The 20,616-nt window shown below is 46.6% G+C and overlaps 1 pseudogene; it reads right to left on the bottom strand.

Moving 5' to 3' along the window:
• Window positions 1–412: 412 nt before the first annotated feature.
• On the bottom strand, window positions 413–19,255 carry LOC125536036 (annotated as a pseudogene).
• Window positions 19,256–20,616: the final 1,361 nt, after the last annotated feature.

The following is a 20,616-nucleotide window of genomic DNA, read 5'->3' as shown; positions in this document are numbered from 1 at the left end:
ATCCTACGCCTCCTACGGATTGATAAACCTTAGGTCATCCACTTGAGGGAAATTTGCTACTGTCCTACAAACCTCTGCACTTGGAGGCCCAACAACGTCTACAAGAAGAAGGTTGTGTAGTAGACATCAGGAACTGCCTCGTATACATACTACTCCACCTCATTATGTACCAACACCGCCGGGTCACTTCTCCAATCCCTTGGAAAACCTCATTGCAGCTTCGGCTCGTTTGGCGGCTCTCCCGATGGAGGGCGACTCTCCGGCGGCAATCGAAACACGAAGGGTGAGAGAACTTCTTCAAACAGCTCTGGCGCAGCAGGATGCGTACTCTTACAGTCGAGACAGGATCCATTCAACCCCTCGCCCAAGCCGGAGCCCAAGCTATAGTAGGCGTATGGATTCAGCCGACATGTCAAGCAATGTTCAACGCTGCAACCAGCCGCACAGGCATGAGCCGGGACAGGCTGGAGCCCTTAACTTGGCGGATCAGGAGAGGATCCAACAAGAGGCTGAGCGAGCGGTTCAACTGGCGGCGGAACAGGCGGCTCATCAAACGTTTCCGGCTTATCCAACAACCTCGGTTGAGGCAGGAGTGGCCACAAGAACCGGAGGTGTTCCTTGCCTGGTTCCGGCCATACGTAATGAGCGTTTGCCAAAGGATTTCAAGGGGCCTCGTAAGGTGCCTAATTACACGGCCAATTTACAGCCTGGGGCCTGGATTGAGAGTTATGAGATGGCCATGGAGCTGTTGGAGGTCAGCGACGCGGCAATGGCTAAATATTTCACCATGATGTTGGATGGAACAGCTCGTACTTGGCTAAAAGGGTTGCCCCCCAATTCCATCAGCTCATGGGCGGAGTTAAAAGCCCGGTTCATTCAGAACTTCAAGGACACATGCAAACAACCTATGTCAATCATGGACCTGACCAATTGTAAGCAAGAGGAGGATGAGTCCACAACCCATTGGGTGCGCCGGGTCAAGGAGATAATTCATGCATATGATAAGATGGATGCTGGCTTGGCAGTCTTAATGTTGGAGAAAAATTGCCGTTTTGAACCTCTGAAGCAGAAGCTAGGGCGGCTTAAACGTGATTGCAATGATATGGGCCAGTTGATGGCGGCTCTCGTCAAGTATGATGATTCTGATAGTACCAAGGACCATGTGTCTGATGAAGAAAAGGCAGGGAAGGGAAAGAAGAACGGCAACGGCAAGGGTCACCAACATAACCCAGCAAATCAAGGAGGTAATAAACGTAAGGCTAACGAATTTGTGGCTAACACCAATGCGCAGGGCAACAATCAACGACGCAAGGGTAGGCAGCCCCCTCGGTCGGGCGGGTCAGGTCCCACCCTTGAGCAACTATTGAATGAACCTTGTTCGAGACACAGCACCCGGGAGAAGCCAGCCACCCATCTGTGGAAGGACTGTACAATCATGAAGCATTTAAAAATTCAAATGCATTTGATGGAAGTCACGGCCCCGGCAGCGGTTCAGGTGGAGGCGGCTTTCATGGCCCGGGTGCCGGTTCAGGTGGAGGCGGTTTTCACGGTCAGGGACATGCGGGTAACCAAGGAGGTTATAATCCACAACCCGGCCAAGGTAATTAGCAGCAATCTAGATATCAGAGCAACCCAAAACAGTTGAATAGTGGGCAATATCATGTGTTTACCACTAGCTTGTGCAAACAGGACCAAAAACTTCACAAGAGGGCTGTCAATGCCGTTGAGCCGGCGATTCCACGTTACTTACGGTGGTCAGAACAACCTATTGTGTGGAGCAGAGAGGATCATCCTCCCCGGGTTGACAATCCGGGTCACTTGGCCTTGGTAGTAGTACCTCAGGTTGGTAGATATAAATTCACTAAAGTGCTCATGGATGGAGGCAGTAGCATCAACATCCTCTACTATGAGACGTTTTGCCGGATGGGGTTGACTGATAAGAGTCTTAAGCAATCTAACACTGTTTTTCACGGTGTGGTACCTGGCAAATCGGCATACCCAGTTGGCAAGATTGAACTGGAGGTAGCCTTTGGGGATGAATATGATTCCACAATGGATAAATTAACCTTTGAGGTGGTTAAGATCAAAAGCCCATATCATGCTTTGTTTGGACGGCCGGCTTACGCCAAGTCCATGGCTCGGCCGTGTTATGTGTATCTGCAGCTCAAGATGCCGGGTTAAAGGGCACCATTACAGTACATGGAAGCCGTAAAATAGCCCTGGAGTGTGAAGAAGGAGATGCTGCATACGCTGAGTCTGTTTGTGCAACGGAGGAGCTAAAGTTTTATAAAGATAATGTTGATCCGGCAGACATGACGTCTTTAAAGAAGCCAATAACGGAGCATGAACCGGTGTTGAAATTCAAGTCAGCTGATGACACCAAGGCGGTTGATTTTGTGCCCGGCGACTCATCCAAGCAATTCATCATCAGTGCCAATTTGGATCCAAAATAGGAAAGCGCGCTCATCGAGTTCATCCGTGAGAACCGGGACATCTTTGCATGGAAACCTTCTGACGTGCTGCTCCTGCACATAAATAACACCATGGTAATTCTGCTGAAAACAGCGTCAGTCCGGGTTAGTTCCATTCAAATCATGCAAGTTAGAGTCCAAAACAAGGGCAAAAGTGTTTGGAAAAGTAGACACGTTGGAGACGTATCAACTCCCCCAAGCTTAAACCTTTGCTTGTCCTCAAGCAATTCAGTTGACAAACTAAAAGTGATAAAGAAAAACTTTTACAAACTCTGTTTGCTCTTGTTGTTGCAAATATGTAAAGCCAACATTCAAGTTTTCAGCAAAGATTATAACTAACCACATTCGCAATAATGCATAGGTCTCAAGTTTACTCATATCAATAACATAATCAACTGGCGAGCCATAATAATAAATCTCGGATGACAACACTTTCTCAAAACAATCATAATATGATATAACAAGATGGTATCTCGCTAGCCCTTTTTGAGACCGCAAAACATAAATGCAGAGCACCTTTAAAGACCAAGGACTGACTAGACATTGTAATTCATGGTAAAAGAGATCCAGTCAAGTCATACTCAATGTAAACTAACAATAATGAATGCAAATGACAGCGGTGCTCTCCAACTGGTGCTTTTTAATAAGAGGATGATGACTCAACATAAAGTAAATAGATAGGCCCTTCGCAGAGGGAAGCAGGGATTTGTAGAGGTGCCAAAGCTCGGTTTTGAAATAGAGGTGAATAATAGTTTGAGCGATATACTTTCATTGTCAACATAACAACCAAGAGATGGCGATATCTTCCATGCTACACACATTATAGGCGGTTCCCAAACAGAATGGTAAAGTTTACACTCCCCCTTCCACCAACAAGCATCAATCCATGGCTTGCTCGAAACAACGAGTGCCTCCAACTAACAAGAGTCCCAGGAGGAGTTTTTTTGCAATTATTTTGATTTAGTTTGCATAAAGCATGTGACTGGGCATCCCGGTGACCAGCCATTTATCTCGTGAGTGAGGAGCGGAGTCCACTCCTCTTGAGGATAACCCGCCTAACATGGAAGATATAGACAGCCCTAGTTGATACATGAGCTATTCGAGCATACAAAACAGGATATTTATTTGAAGGTTTAGAGTCTGGCACATACAAATTTACTTGGAACGGCAGGTAGATACCGTATATAGGTAGTATAGTGGACTCACGTGGAATAACTTTGGGGTTTAAGGATTTGGATGCATAAGCAGTATTCCCGCTTAGTACAGGTGAAGGCTAGCAAAAGACTGGGAAGCGACCAGCTAGAGAGCGACAACAGTCATCAACATGCATTAAAATTAATCAACACCGAATGCAATCATGAGTAGGATATAATCCACCATGAACATAAATATCGTGAAGGCTATGTTGATTTTGTTTCAACTACATGCATGAACATGCGCCAAGTCAAGCCACTTAAATCATTCAGAGGAGGATACCACCCTATCATACCACATCATAACCATTTTAATAGCATGTTGGCACGCAAGGTAAACCATTATAACTCATAGCTAATCAAGCATGGCATAAGAAACTATGATCTCTACTTGTCATTGCAAACATGTTTATTCATAATAGGCTGAATCAGGAACGATGAACTAATCATATTTACAAAAACAAAAGAGGTCGAGTTCATACCAGCTTTTCTCATCTCAGTCAGTCCATCATATGTCGTCATAATTGCCTTTCACTTGCACGACCGAACGATGTGAATAATAATAATAGTGCACATGCATTGGACTAAGCCGGAATCTGCAGGCATTCAATAAACAGGAGATGACAAGGCAATATGGGCTCTTTTGTCAGATAAACAATAATGCATATAAGAGCCACTTCAACAATTTAATCATGGTCTTCTCCTATCGACCCCCAAAGAAAAGGAAAGAAATAAAACTATTTACACGGGAAAGCTCCCAACAAGCAAAAGAAGAACAGGAAATATTTTTGGGTTTTCTTTTTAATTACTACTACAAGCATGGAAATTAAACTAATTAAAAGCTACAACCTATTTTTTTTGTTTTTCTTAAGGTTTATTAAACACACAAGAAGAAATCATAAAAATGAAAATAAACTAGCATGGATGATACAATGAAAAAGTATGAGCACCGACATCTAGCAATGATTTGTGAACATAAATGTAATGTTGGTGGGAAATATGTACTCCCCCAAGCTTAGGCTTTTGGCCTAAGTTGGTCTATGGCCACGACTGGCCTGGTGGATATCCATAATAGTAGCTGGGGTCGTACTGCGATGTAGCGGCTATCGCCTGCTAAGCTGTAGCGTGGCGATGAGCGGCCTCCTCTCTCCTCTCGTACTCATATGCCTCCTCTCTGGTAATAGTATATCCTCCTCTTACCTGATAATCAAAGAAGGCAGGAGCAGGGAGAGTAATACGGATAGCACGGCGTTTGTCAAGATTAGTCGGTACTGGAGAGGTGATTCATTCCTCTCAACAAACTGGAGATGAACCATAGCATTAAAGTCTAGGTAAGTAGGTGGTAATTCAATATCATCTTCGTGTATGTCTATACCAAGAAAATTAGCTATGCGGGTTTCATAAATTCCTCCAAAAAATCTCCATTAAATCTATTAAGATGCAACCTACGTGCAACAATGGCTTCCAAATTATAAGATTGGTCTCCTAACACAGCACTCCTAAGAATACTGAGATCGGGGGCACACATGTGACATGCCTCATCTTTACCATTGATGCATCTACCTATGAAGAGAGCAAAATAATGTATAGCAGGAAAGTGAATGCTCCCTATGGTAGCTTGTGTAATATCTCTAGATTCTCCCACAGTTATGCTAGCAAGAAAATCTCTAAATTCAGATTTGCGAGGATCCCTTATACTACCCCATTGTGGAAGTTTGCATGCAGTTGTAAAATCCTCTAAGTCCATAGTGTAAGATTTATCATAAAGATCAAACAGGACAGTTGGAGAATTACATGAAGTTGAAAATTCAAACCTCCTCACAAAGGTACTGGTGAGGTTGTGGTACTGGCTGCACTTCTCTTCCTCGAAGCTCACAAGATCAGCGTTAACCAAATATGCGTTAAATTCTTCCTTAATTCCCGCTCGATCCATAAAGTTCTCAGAGGGCCATTCACAAGGACGCACTGGAGTGTTTCTTGGTGGCTCGTCGTCAGCATCATGCATTGCAAGCCTGGGTCCTTGCTTCCTTGAAGAACCACCTTGGAACATTTTCCTAAGCATATTTCTTCCTCTGAAAAATTCTGAAATTTTTTAGTAACTTCAAAATAAAAGTAAACCAAACTCAATAATATTGATAGCAACTACTACAAGTGCCTAGGGCCTATATCATGCATCAAAACTACTTTTGACCATATAAATTCGACATGCAAGCTCAAGAACAGGGTCACCTAAGCAGCAAAAATTTGCAATGAATAAAGCACTAGAACAAAAACTAATTGGACCAATGGAGGAGTCACATACCAAGGAACAATCTCCCCAAGCAGTTTTGTGAGAGGTGCTTTGAGCAAGGAGATCGAAAATGGCAGCAAAGTGAGCTAGAACTCGTGCTTGAGCTGGATATTCGTGTTTGTGGGAGGAAGATGAAGTGTGTGGGTGCATGAATAAGTGGAGGAGGGCCACCGTGGGCCCACGAGGCAGGGGGGCGCGCCCAGGGGGGTAGGGCGCGCCCTCCACCCTCGTGGGTAGGTGGTTGGCCCCCCTGTTGTGTTCTCAGTGCCAAATATTCTCAAATATTCTAGAAAAAAATCATATTTAAATTTCAGGGCATTTGGAGAACTTTTATTTTCGAGGTATTTTTATATTGCACGGATAATTAGATAACAGACAGAAAAATATTTATTTTCATTTTATTTAATATAAGTAACAGAAAGTAAAAGTGGGGTAGAGAAGATTGTGCCTTCTAGTTTCATCCATCTCATGATCATCAAAAGGAATCCACTAACAAGGTTGATCAAGTCTTGTTAACGAACTCATTCCGAATAACATGGAACCGGAGAAATTTCGAATAACACTATGTTACCTCAACGGGGATATGCACATCCCCAATAATAAGAATATCATATTTCTTCTTGACAGTAGGAAGAGGAAATTCAAAACCTCCAAATATAATCGATGGAATTTTTCCAATGGAGTTGATACTATGAACTTGAGGTTGTTTCCTCGGAAAGTGTACTGTATGCTCATTACCATTAACATGAAAAGTGACATTGCCTTTAGTGCAATCAATAACAGCCCCTGCAGTATTCAAAAAGGGTCTTCCAAGAATAATAGACATACTATCGTCCTCGGGAATATCAAGAATAACAAAGTCCGTTAAAATAGTAATGTTTGCAGCTACAACAGGCACATCCTCACAAATAGCGACAGGTATAGCAGTTGATTTATCAGCCATTTGCAAAGATATTTCAGTAGGTGTCAACTTATTCAAATCAAGTCTACGGTATAAAGAGAGATGCATAACACTAACACCGGCTCCAAGATCACATAAAGCAGTTTTAACATAATTTCTTTTAATGGAGCATGGTATAGTGGGTACTCCTGGATATCCAAGTTTCTTTGGTATTCCACCCTTAAAAGTATAATTAGCAAGCATGGTGGAAATTTCAGCTTCCGGTATCTTTCTTTTATTTGTAATAATATCTTTCATGTACTTAGCATAAGGATTGGTTTTGAGGATATCGGTTAATCGCATACGCAAAAAGATAGGTCTAATCATTTTAGCAAAGCGATCAAAATCCTCATCATCCTTTTTCTTGGATGGTTTGGGAGGAAAATGCATGGGTTTCTGAACCCAAGGCTCTCTTTCTTTACCATGTTTCCTAGCAACAAAGTCTTTCTTATCATAACGTTGATTCTTTGATTGTGGGTTATCAAGATCAACAACAGGTTCAATTTCTATATCATTATTATTACTAGGTTGAGCATCATCATAAACATTATCATTAACATTACCACTAGTTTCAGGTTCATTACCAGATTGTGTTTCAGCATCAGAAATAGAAATATCATTTGGATTCTCAGGTGTTTCAACAATAGGATCACTAGAAGCATGCAAAGTCCTATCATTTTTCTTTTTCTTCTTTTTAGAAGAACTAGGTGCATCTATATTATTTCTCTGAGAATCTTGCTCAATTCTCTTAGGGTGGCCTTCAGGATACAAAGGTTCCTGAGTCATTCTACCAGTTCTAGTAGCCACTCTAACAACATTATCATTATCTTTACTATTCAATTCATTGAGCAAATCATTTTGAGCTTTAAGTACTTGTTCTACTTGAGTGGTAACCATAGAAGCATGTTTACTAGTAAGTTTAAGTTCACCTTTGACCCATATAATCACCCAAGTGTTCAAGCATATTTGAATTGTATTTCAATTGTCTACCAAAATAAGCATTAAAGTCTTCTTTCTTAGCCATAAATTTATCAAACTCATCTAAGCATGGGCTAGCAAATTTAGTAAATGGGATTTCAGCTTTATCATATCTATAGAGAGAATTTACCTTTACTACCTGTGTCGGGTTATCAAGACTATGAGTTTCTTCAATAGGTAAAGGATTAAGATTATATGTTTCTTCAACAGGCGGTAAATTAAGACCATGTATTTCTTCAATAGGAGGTAAATTCTTAACATCTTCAGCTTTAATACCTTTTTCTTTCATAGATTTCTTTGCCTCTTGCATATCTTCAGGACTGAGAAATAGAATAACCCTCTTCTTCGGAGTTGGTTTAGGAATAGGCTCAGGAATTGGCTCCGGAGGTGTCCAATTATTTTCATTTGTCAACATATTATTCAATAGAATTTCAGCTTCATCCGGTGTTCGTTCCCTGAAAACAGAACCAGCACAACTATCCAGGTAATCTCTGGAAGCATCGGTTAGTCCATTATAGAAGATATCAAGTATTTCATTTTTCTTCAGAGGATGATCAGGCAAAGCATTAAGTAATTGGAGAAGCCTCCCCCAAGCTTGTGGGAGACTCTCTTCTTCAATTTGCACAAAATTATATATATCCCTTAAAGCAGCTTGTTTCTTATGAGCAGGGAAATATTTAGCAGAGAAGTAATAAATCATATCCTGGGGACTACGCACACAACCAGGATCAAGATAATTAAACCATATCTTAGCATCACCCTTGAATGAGAATGGAAATATTTTAAGGATATAAAAGTAACGAGTTCTCTCATCTTTAGTAAACAGGGTAGCTATATCATTCAATTTAGTAAGATGTGCCACAACAATTTCAGATTCATAACCATGAAAAGGATCAGATTCAACTAAATTAATTATATCAGGATCAACAGAGAATTCATAATCCTTATCAGTAACACAGATAGGTGAAGTAGCAAAAGCAGGGTCAGGTTTCATTCTAGCACTTAGAGATTGCTTGCTCCATTTAGCTAATAACCTTTTTAGTTCATTTCTATTTTCGCAAGCTAAGATAGCGAAAGAAGCTTCTTGATCAAAAACATAACCCTTAGGAATAACAAGTGATTCTTCATCATCACTTTCATCAGTATCATCAGATTCTATATTTTCAATTTCTCTAGCTCTAGCAATTTGTTCATCAAGGAAATCACTAAGTGGCACAGTAGTATCAGGCATAGAGGTAGTTTCATCATAAGTATCGTGCATAGCAGAAGTGGCATCATCAATAACATGCAACATATCAGAACGAATAGCAGAAGCAGGTGTAGGTGTCGCAAGCTTACTCAAAACAGAAGGTGAATCAAGTGCAGAGCTAGATGGCAGTTCCTTACATCCCCTCGTAGTTGAGGGATAGATCTTGGTTTTTGGATCTCTCAGGTTCTTCATAATGATAAGAAGATATATATCCCAAGTGACTCAAAGAATATAGCTATGCTCCCCGGCAACGGCGCTAGAAAATAGTCTTGATAACCCACAAGTATAGGGGATCGCAACAGTTTTCAAGGGTAAATTATTCAACCCAAATTTATTGATTCGACACAAGGGGAGCCAAAGAATACTCTCAACTATTATCAGCTGAGTTGTTAATTCAACCACACCTGGAAACTTAATACTGCAGCAAAGTATTTAGTAGCAAAGTAATATGATAGTAGTGATAACGGTAACAAAAGGTAACAGCAGTAAAAGTAATGTTTTTGGTATTTTGTAGTGAGGATAGCAATAGCAACAGAAAAGTAAATAAGCGAAGAACAATATATGGAAAGCTCGTAGGCAATGGATCAGTGATGGAGAATTATGCCGGATGCGGTTCATCATGTAACAGTCATAACCTAGGGTGACACAGAACTAGCTCCACTTCATTGATATAATGTAGGCATGTATTCCGAACATAGTCATACGTGCTTATGGAAAAGAACTTGCATGGCATCTTTTGTCCTACCCTCTCGTGGCAGCGGGGTCCTTACGGAAACTAAGGGATATTAAGGCCTCCTTTTAATAGAGTACCGGAACAAAGCATTAACACATAGTGAATACATGAACTCCTCAAACTACGGTCATCACCGGTAAGTATCCCGATTATTGTCACTTCGGGGTTAACGGATCATAACACATAATAGGTGACTATAGACTTGCAAGATAGGATCAAGAACACTCATATATTGATGAAAACATAATAGGTTCTGATCTGAAATCATGGCACTCGGGCCCTAGTGACAAGCATTAAGCATAGCAAAGTCATAGCAACATTAATCTCAGAACATAGTGCACACTAGGGATCAAACCCCAACAAAACTGACTCAATTACATGATAGATCCCATCCAACCCATCACCGTCCAGCAAGCCAACGATGGAATTACTCACGCACGGTGGTGAGCATCATGAAATTGGTGATCGAGGATGGTTGATGATGACGATGGCGACGGATTCCCCTCTCCGGAGCCCCGAAAGGACTCCAGATCAGCCCTCCCGAGAGGTTTTAGGGCTTGGCGGCGGCTCCGTATCATAAAACGTGATGATTTATTCTCTCTTATTTTTTCTCCCGAAACTCAATATGTGGAGGTGGAGTTGGAGTCGGAGAGGCAACAGGGGGCCCACGAGGTAGGGGGGCACGCCCTAGGGGGGCAGGCGTGCCCCCCACCCTCGTGGCAAGGTGGTGGGCCCCCTGGCCTTCATCTTTTGCAGGTATTTTTCTTATTTTCTGAAAAGTGGCTCCGTGAAGTTTCAGGTCATTCCGAGAACGTTTGCTCCTGCACATAAATAACACCATGGTAATTCTGCTGAAAACAGCGTTAGACCGGGTTAGTTCCATTCAAATCATGCAAGTTAGAGTCCAAAACAAGGGCAAAAGTGTTTGGAAAAGTAGATACGTTGGAGACGTATCACATGCCGGGTGTCCCGAGAGAACTCGCCGAGCACACTCTCAATATTGATCCAAAGTTTAAGTCAGTCAGGCAGTTTCTCCGATGATTCAACGAGGACAGGCGCAAGGCCATCGGAGAAGAGGTAGCCCGGTTGGCGGCCGGGTTCATTGTGGAAGTCTTTCACCTAGAGTGGTTAGCCAACCCGGTGCTTGTACTCAAGAATAACGGCACCTGGCGTATGTGTGTGGATTACACCGATTTAAATAAGGCTTGTCCAGCTGACCCTTTCGCTCTCCCTCGTATTGATCAGATCATTGATGCTACAGCGGGTTGTGCGCGTCTGAGTTTTCTGGATGCCTATTCAGGTTATCATCAGATCAAGATGGCAGTCAAGGACTAGGAGAAGATAGATTTCATCACCCCGTTTGGATCCTTCTGCTATGTGTCTATGCCCTTCGGGCTCAAGAGTGCCCAGGCAACTTATCAACGGTGTATGCAGAATTGCCTTCACAATCAGATTGAGCGTAATGTTCATGCTTATGTGGATGATATAGTGGTAAAATCCAGGAAAGAGGAAACCTTGGTCACAAATCTGAAAGAGACCTTTGATAACCTCCGGGTCTACAAAACCCGGCCAAGTGTGTTTTTGGAGTCCCAGCTAGCAAGCTCTTGGGTTTTTAGGTGTCCAACCGAGGTATTGAAGCTAACCCGGAGAAGATTAAGGCAACCACATCCCTGGCCAAACCAACATGCATCAATGACGTTCAACGGCTGGTGGGTCGTGTTGCTGCTCTGAGCCGGTTCATAAGCCGGTTAGGGGAGAAGGCGATGCCTTTGTATCAGATGATGAAGAAAACGGATGATTTTGTTTGGAGCGAGGCTGCGAACTACGCTTTTGAGGATCTGAAGAAACAGCTCGCTGAGCCGCCGGTCCTTGCTGCTCCAGTTGAGAAAGAGCCGCTATTGTTATACGTAGCCACCAACTCACGAGCTGTTAGTGTGGCAATTGTGGTGGAGCGTAAGGAGGTTGGCAAGGAACATCCGGTTCAAGGCCGGTTTACTACGTAAGTGAGGTGTTGATTGAATCTAAACAAAGATATCCACATTGGCAGAAGCTCGTATATGGGGTGTTCATGGCGAGCCGGAAGCTCTAACATTATTTTCAAGGTCACCCAATCACTGTGGTTAGCTCTGCTCCTATGGGAGACATCATTCAAAATAGAGAAGCCACTGGACGAGTCGCCAAATGGGCTATTGAGCTTGGGTCTCATGGGTTGAAGTATGTACCACGTACTGCGATCAAATCTCAAGCACTGGTTGATTTTATTAATGACTGGAAAGAGATGCAGATGCCGGAAGAGAAACCAGACAACACATATTAGACTATTCACTTTGATGGGTCTAGACAATTGGAAGGCTCGGGTGTCGTGGTTCTAAGTCTGACAGTAGTGTAGGGGGGTAAGTATGGAGAGGCGAGGTCTTAGCTATGGAGAAGTTGTAAGGACGCAAGGTTTACGAGTTCAGGCCCTTCTCGGAAGAAGTAAAAACCCTACGTCTCGGAGCCTGGAGGCGGTCGACTGGATTATATGAGTATGAGTTACAGAGGTGCGAACCCTTGTCTCGGAGGAGGGGGTGGCTTATATAGAGTGCGCCAGGACCCCGGCCAGCCCACGTTACGAAGGGTTCAATGTACATTAAGGCAGGGCGTTACTGGTAACGCTAGTAATAAAGTGTTATGATGACCATAAAAGCTACTTAATGACCGACCGTTAGTGTGCGGGGCGCCTTTAGGTCTCCTGACCGTCGAGTGGTTGGGTCTTGGTCGAGTGATTGCTTTTTGGTCGAGTGTCTTCGAGTCTGTTGAGTGGGGCACCTTCAAGTTGATTGAAAGGCGATTTCTTCTAGAGATGTCCTTGGGTAGGGCAGCTAGGACAGGTCCATGACCCTACCCTAGGTCCATAGCTTCATCATTAGCCCCCGAATGGATCGAGGTTTGAGTGGGGAAGGAGTTGAGGACCTCTCCGACTCGTTTTTCATGCCGTGAGCATATCTTGCTCCGGATCAATGGACCCGAGTGATGACAGCAACTTCCTTTTCAGTCGCCTTGATCCATTCTTAATTCTTCGTCGAGTGAGTTTCTTTATCTGTAAGGCTCCGAGTGACGGTGCGGAGGAAATCTTTTAGTCTGACAAGTTTGTTTGCTACCCGCGGATTTAGTGGGATCTGAATTTCGGGAAGCGCGTGGGACGGGGGAGGCCGCAGTAATCGGATGGGATGGAGCAGAGCCGCCTCGATCCCCGCGCCACCTTTTTCGCCACGTATCGCTCGCGCGGTCGTTACGGGATTTGACGGAGCCATCTGGACCTACCTGTCAGCCACTCGGAAGCGGCCTCATATAAGGCGTTGGACCGGAGTCCCCCGAACAGTGCGCCCCATTACTTCTTCTCCTCCTCACGCCTCTCTGCTGCGCTCGCTCTCGCCCCAGCGCCACCGCACCACCCGCGTCTCGTCGGCGACAATGGTGAAGGAGAGGACAGCGGCTCTGGAGCGGGCGAAGAAGGCGACGGCGAAATCGAAGGGGAAGGCGACGAGCCGGGGCGGATCTTCTTCGCGGACTGGCCTGCCGAGGGGTTGGATCCAGGGTGACTGGATCCACTCGAGGATCTCCCAAGAGGACCTCGACGACCTGGCCGAGGGAGGGCTGATCCCCTATGACTCGGCGCGGCTTCCGGGGAAGGAATCCGAGCCGCAACCCAGGGAGGGTGAGCGCATTCTTCTTGCCACCCACGTCGACCGTGGGTTTTCCTTGCCCCCTCATCCTTTCTTTCGAGGGTTTCTGAACTTCTTTGGGGCTCAACTCCACCATTTTACCCCCAACTCAATCGTTTATCTTGCCGTGTTCATTTCCTTGTGTGAGAACTTCTTCGGTTGTCGACCTCACTGGGGTCTTTTCAAGCATATTTTCACTTGTCGCTCCCAGACAGTGAAAAAGGCTAATCCGAGTGACGAGAGGACCCAAGTGATCCAGATGTGTGGGGGTCTTGGCATCCAGACGAGGGGAAAAAGCTCCTTTCCGGCCATGATTCTTCCCGATTCAGTTCGCGGATGGCAGTCGACCTGGTTCTACTGCAAAGACCAGTCGACGCCAGGGCAATCGACTGGCCTCCCTCCCTTTACCATGGACCGAGTGGAAAAACCCTCCCCTTTGAAGGTGCTCCCGGAGGAGAAGGCGCACGTGAAGGTGTTGGTCAGCCGAGTGGTCCAGCTCATTCGTGACGGGGTCACTAGTATGGATCTCTTGGAGGTCTTCCTTCAGCGGCGCATCCAGCCTCTCCAAGCCCGAGACCACCCGATGTGGATGTATTCGGGTCTAGAAGACTCCACTCGGATCCACCCGGAGGAGGTCAATGATGACACGCTGGAGAAGTGGCTGTCGAGCATTACCGGGAACAAGGACAACCCCAGGGGAGCCAGGAGAGTCCCTCCATTCGACCAGTCTCATGCACCAGAGAAGGTCTGATTCTGAGTTTTTGCTTGTAATCTGAATTCACTCGCGCAGCTGTCTGTATTGCGTCGACTGGCTTTGTTCTCCCTGCTTTCTTTCAGGCCATTATTGAAATGTATTCGATGCCCAACGGGGAGCAAGAGCAAGCTCTGGAAGGCGAGGCGAGTGGTGGCGAAAGTGGCGAGTGGACTTTCGATGGTGAAGGGGATGTAGGAAGCGACGACTCGAGTGATGAGGAAGAAGTCGAGCCGCCTCCTCGCATAGAGAGGCGATCCAAGCTTGACCAGGATCGGCCGAGTGCCCGCGACAAGGCGACTGCTCAGGCTGGTCAGTCTTCGAAGCTTCCTCGGATCTCTTCACCAACCATGACTGAGAAGGCGCCAAAGCACCCCAAAGTTGCAGAACCAAAGACTCAGAAGGCGCTGCCGAAGATCAAGATCGATATCCCTGTCGCCTCCGCGTGAGTGTTTCTCCTTGTATTCACTCGACGCTCCGCGCTGTTTATTTTTCTTGTTTTAACTGGATGAGCTTTGGAATTGTTAGCGCTGCCACTTCCGGGACCTCAGCTTACATGGATGATGATGAGGTGATGGAGGATGCGGTCACTTCTAATCTGGGTATGATTTCTGCCATACTATCTTTCTTTGGTCGATTCAACTGCATCATGCATCATTGGGTGACGTGATTTTGGCAATTTGAACTTTGTACAGCTCCCAACATTATTGACCTCCCAGATGATGATGAAGAGCCCGAGAGGTCTTTGACGAGGAAGAGTAGGCGAGCTCCTGTAAGTGAGGCGCTACAGTCGACACCGAGGGCGGAACCAGTCGTTCAGGACATTGGTGACGTCAATCGGGGTTCTGTTACCTTCGCGGAGCCCCTGTCGAGCGCCTTGCCTTCTTCTTCGACTGCTCAGGCCCCTATCGGCCCGCCTTCACTTTTTTCAACTCATCATGTCCCGGAGGATGAGGTGAATGCTGCTAGGGAAGCCATACGCCAGGCGGGCATTATGATGGAGAATATGAAGACGGTCCGGGACGCCAGCCAAGCCGCCTATGATGCCAGCTCGGCTCTCTAGAGCAATGTTCAGGTTAGTTGGTCGCCGCTTGTTCTGTTAGGATATGCTATCTGAAGATTCTTTCCGAAAATCTTTTCATCTGTACACCCACTGGGTGTGTCGATTGAATTTTTTGGACTAGTGGGGGCACGCTGAGTGCACCCACTGGGTGTAGTCCCCGAGGCTACGGCGGACTGCTGCCAGTTGACCGTAGTCTTTGTATTTTGTCGAGTAAAACCGAACTGGTAGTTTGTTTCTTCCGCTCGATCCGGTCGAGTGGAATCAGAACCGGTGAGGGCACGCAAAGTGCACCCACTGGGTGTAGTCCCCGAGACTGCGGTCGACTGCTGGCAGTCGACTGTGGTCTGAGTTCTACTTTGTCTCTCTCTCTCTCTCTCTATTTTGAACTCGACTCCGGCGGGCCGGTCGAGTGGGATCAGAACCGGTGGGGGCATGAATGTAGAGTTTTGCCAGAACTTTGAAGAGGAGACTCAGTGTATGAAAATTGACTTATCCTTGGATCGTGAATGTAGAGTTTTGCCAGAACTTTGAAGAGGAGACTGGGCGGATCGAACCAGGTTTGGATCCAATCAACTCTCCCGTGAAAGATGAAGCTGCCATGAATTTGCTCCGACTGGAATCTCGCATTGACGGTGCCGTGAACTACTTGGCTCGACTGAAGGTTGCCATGTCACGGATCGACCCGGCACTTTGGCCAGAGGCTACGCTCCAAAACGATCTCGAGTCTCTGATGACTCGTCTTAACGGAATCCCTGACCGAGTGCAGGAGTGGAAGAAGTCTTCTGCTTGGTGCGGCGTTGATGTGGCTCTGTCCTTGGTTCGTGTCCACTGCAAGGAGGTGCGACAAGACAAGCTGGCAGCAATCAAGGTCGCCAACACCCAGAAGCATGACTTCCGAACCTTTATGGAGACTTTCATCGCTGCAGCCACTCGGATAGCCGACGGCGTCGACCTGGATGAGTTCGTCGAGCCTGCCAGCCCTCCTCCCGCGGAGTGAACAAACTCTTATGTCCCACCTTAAATTTGCCTCAGAATGCCGAGTGGTTTTTGGAACCGTTAAAAATTTTCGGGTCGCATGCCCGAGTACCTCGATCCGTGATCCAGAACCTTTAGGATTTTATCTGAACTTGGTTTACCGTTGAATATCTTTATGAATCTCCTGCTGAGTGAACCCAACCTTTATTCGAGACAACTTTCTGTATTTGCAGCACAGCTCCGAAGGAGGGGGAAGTAGTCGACCCATGCCTTGTATTTGTGGCGAAGCTCCCCAGGGGCGGGCGGCGGTCGACCCACACCCTGTTACTGCAGAGTGGGACGGAGCGCACATTGTATTTGTGGCGAAGCTCTCCAGGAGAAGGGTGGGGGGGAAGTCGACCCGTACTTCTTTACTGTAGAGCGGGATGAATCGCGCAATGTATTTGTGGCGAAGCTCTCCAGGAGAAGGTGGCAGTCGACTCGTACTTCGTTACTGTAGAGCGGGATGAATCGCGCATTGTATTTGTGGCGAAGCTCTCCAGGAGAAGGTGGCAGTCGACCTTCCCCTCGTCGTCCTTGAGGATTGAGATGTGTTTGGGAGAACTTAGGCGAGTATTGGACTGCAGCTAAGCCCCCGAGTGGGAGGATTGCTCTCCACTTGGTAGGGTTTTTTCAAACTTAGGCGAGTGCCTGACTGCAGCTAAGTCTCTAGGTGGGAGAACTTAGGTGAGTACTGGACTGCAGCTAAGCCCCCGAGTGGGAGGATTGCTCTCCACTCGGTAGGGTTTTTTCAAACTTAGGCGAGTGCCTGACTGCAGCTAAGTCTCTAGGTGGGAGAACTTAGGCGAGTACTGGACTGCAGCTAAGCCCCCGAGTGGGAGGATTGCTCTCCACTCGGTAGGATTTTTCAAACTTAGGCGAGTGCCTGACTGCAGATAAGTCTCTAGGTGGGAGAACTTAGGCGAGTACTGGACTATAGCTAAGCCCCCGAGTGGGAGGGTTGCTCTCCACTCGGTAGGATTTTTCCAAACTTAGGCGAGTGCCTGACTGCAGCTAAGTCCTCAAGTGAGGGAACGTAGGCGAGTACTGGACTGCAGCTAAGCCCCCGAGTGGGAGGGTTGCTCTCCACTCGGTAGGATTTTTCCAAACTTAGGCGAGTGCCTAACTACAGCTAAGTCCTCAAGTGAGGGAACGTAGGCGAGTACTGGACTGCAGCTAAGCCCCCGAGTGGGAGGGTTGCTCTCCACTCGGTAGGATTTTTCCGAACTTAGGCGAGTGCCTGACTGCAGCTAAGTCTCTAGGTGGGAGAACTTAGGCGAGTACTGGACTGCAGCTAAGCCCCCGAGTGGGAGGGTTGCTCTCCACTCGGTAGGATTTTTCCGAACTTAGGCGAGTGCATGACTGCAGCTAAGTCTCTCAGTGGGAGAACTTAGGCGAGTACTGGATTGCAGCTAAGCCCCCGAGTGGGAGGGTTGCTCTCCACTTGGTAGGATTTTTCAAACTTAGGAGAGTGCCTGACTGCAGCTAAGTCTCTAGGTAGGAGAACTTAGGCGAGTACTGGACTGCAGCTAAGCCCCTGAGTGGGAGGGTTGCTCTCCACTCGGTAGGATTTTTTCAAACTTAGGCGAGTGCCCGACTGCAGCTAAGTCTCTCGGTGGGAGAACTTAGGCGAGTACTAGACTGCAGCTAAGCCCCCGAGTGGGAGGGTTGCTCTCCACTCGGTAGGATTTTTCAAACTTAGGCGAGTGCCTGACTGCAGCTAAGTCTCTAGGTGGGAGAACTTAGGCGAGTACTGGACTGCAGCTAAGCCCCCGAGTGGGAGGGTTGCTCTCCACTCGGTAGGATTTTTCAAACTTAGGCGAAATGGATTCGCAGCTAAGCCACCCGCTGGGGGATTTCTTACGCAAACAAAAACAATAATAATCACTGGGAAAATTATAACGCTCTTGTCTTTGATAAATAAACTACAAGAGTTTTTCTTATTACATCTCATCCGAGTGAGAATTCAAGTATAAAAGGGGCGGAGTAGCTCCGCATTCCAGGCTCGTGGCTCATCAATCTGGCGATCGACATTGTAGAGGTGGTATGCTCCATTGTGGAGGACTCTGGTGACTATGAAGGGGCCTTCCCAAGTAGGAGCAAGCTTGTGTGGTTTCTGCTGATCCACTTGAAGGACTAAGTCTCCTTCTTGGAAGGCTCGGCTCTTCACGTTTCTGGCATGGAATCGACGCAAGTCTTGCTGATAGATGGTCGATCGGATCAAGGCCATTTCTCTTTCTTCTTCTAGGAGGTCGACTGCGTCCTGCCGGGCTTGTTATGCTTCATCTTCTGAGTAGAGCTCGACTCTGGGAGCGTTGTGACGCAGGTCACTCGGTAAGACTGCCTCGGCTCCGTAGACCAGAAAGAATGGGGTTCTTCCGGTCGATCGATTCGGGGTTGTCCTCAATCCCCAAAGGACTGATGGGAGCTCATCGACCCATGCACCTGCTGCGTGCTTGAGATCGCGCATCAATCGAGGTTTCAGTCCTTTGAGGATTAGGCCATTTGCCCTTTCTGCTTGTCCATTCGACTGGGGATGAGCGACCGAAGCATAGTCGACCCGAGTGCCCTGAGAGGCACAAAAGGCCCTGAACTTGTCTGAATCGAAGTTTGACCCATTGTCCGTGATGATACTGTGCGGAACTCCATATCTGAATATCAACTCTCTGATGAAACTGATAGCGGTGCAAGCATCGAGATTCTTGATAGGCTTGGCTTCAATCCATTTGGTGAACTTGTCGACTGCTACCAGCACATGAGTGAAGCCGCTCCTGCCTGTTCTCAGTGGCCCAACCATGTCCAGCCCCCAAACAGCGAAGGGCCAGACGAGTGGAATGGTTTTCAGGGCTGACGCGGGCTTGTGCGGCATATTGGAGTAATACTGACATCCTTCACATTTGTCGACTATCTCTTTAGCCATCTCATTGGCCCTTGGCGAGTAGAACCCCGCTCGGTATGCTTTAGCCACAATGGTCCGAGAGGACGCATGATGACCACAGGTCCCCGAGTGGATATCGTTAAGGATCATCTGACCTTCTTCTGGTGTGATACACTTCTGGCCGACCCCAGTCGCGCTTTCCCTATATAACTGTTCCTTTATGACTGTAAAGGCCTTGGATCAACGGACGATCTGTCGAGCCTCTTCCTCGTCTTCTGGGAGTTCTTTCCTTAGGATGTACGCGATGTACGGTTCTGTCCAGACGGGAGTGTTAACCAGCACTTCCATTACCAGATCGACCATAGCTGGAACTTCAACTTCAGTCGGATCCGTGGCGCTTTTTGGCTGCGGGTCCTCTTCCGTGAAGGGATCCTCCTAGACTGATGGTGTGTGGATGTGCTCCAAAAACACATTGCTGGGAATGGCTTCTCTTTTGGAACCTATTTTTGCCAAATCATCAGCTGCTTGATTTTTCAGTCGGGGTATGTGATGAAGCTCTAACCCCTCGAATTTCTTCTCCGGCTTTCTCACTGCATTGCAATAACCAGTCATGGCTGGACTTCTGACATCCCACTCCTTCATCACCTGATTAACCACCAAATCTGAGTCGCCATAGACCATGAGGCGACGGACGCCGAGTGAGATGGCCATGCGCAACCCATATAAAAGTGCTTCATATTCTGCCTCGTTATTGGAGGAATCAAAATGGATTTGAAGAACATATCTGAGTTTATCTCCTCTGGGGGAGACCAACACCACTCTGGCACCGGAACCGCTCAGCATCTTGGAGCCGTCGAAAAACATAGTCCAATGCTCCGAGTGAATCTGAGTCGGCAGCTGCTGTTCAATCCACTCGGCGACGAAATCTGCGATCGCTTGGGACTTGATAGCTTTCTTTGCCTCAAACTTGATATCAAGGGGAAGGAGTTCAATCGCCCATTTTGCCACTCGACCAGTTGCATCCCTGTTATGCAGGATCTCTGATAATGGAGCGTCGCTGACGACTGTAATGGAATGATCAGAGAAGTAGTGAGCAACTTTCTTGGTGGTCATATAAATCCCATATACAAGCTTCTGATAGTGAGGATATCTTTGCTTCGATGGGGTCAAGACTTCAGAAATATAATATACTGGGCGCTGAACATTGAAGATTTTCCCTTCTTCTTCCCGCTCGACCGTAAGTACCGTGCTAACGACTTGTCCTGTGGCTGCAATGTAAAGCGGCAAAGGCTCTTTGCTGATTGGGACAGCAAGCACCGGCTGGGTGGAGAGCAGAGCTTTGAGCTCTGCAA

This window comes from Triticum urartu, chromosome 2 (assembly GCF_003073215.2).
Source record: "Triticum urartu cultivar G1812 chromosome 2, Tu2.1, whole genome shotgun sequence".
Classification (NCBI taxonomy): Eukaryota; Viridiplantae; Streptophyta; class Magnoliopsida; order Poales; family Poaceae; genus Triticum; species Triticum urartu.
The sequence above is the reverse complement of the archived record's forward strand: the minus strand, read 5'-3'. Positions and strand labels throughout refer to the sequence as shown.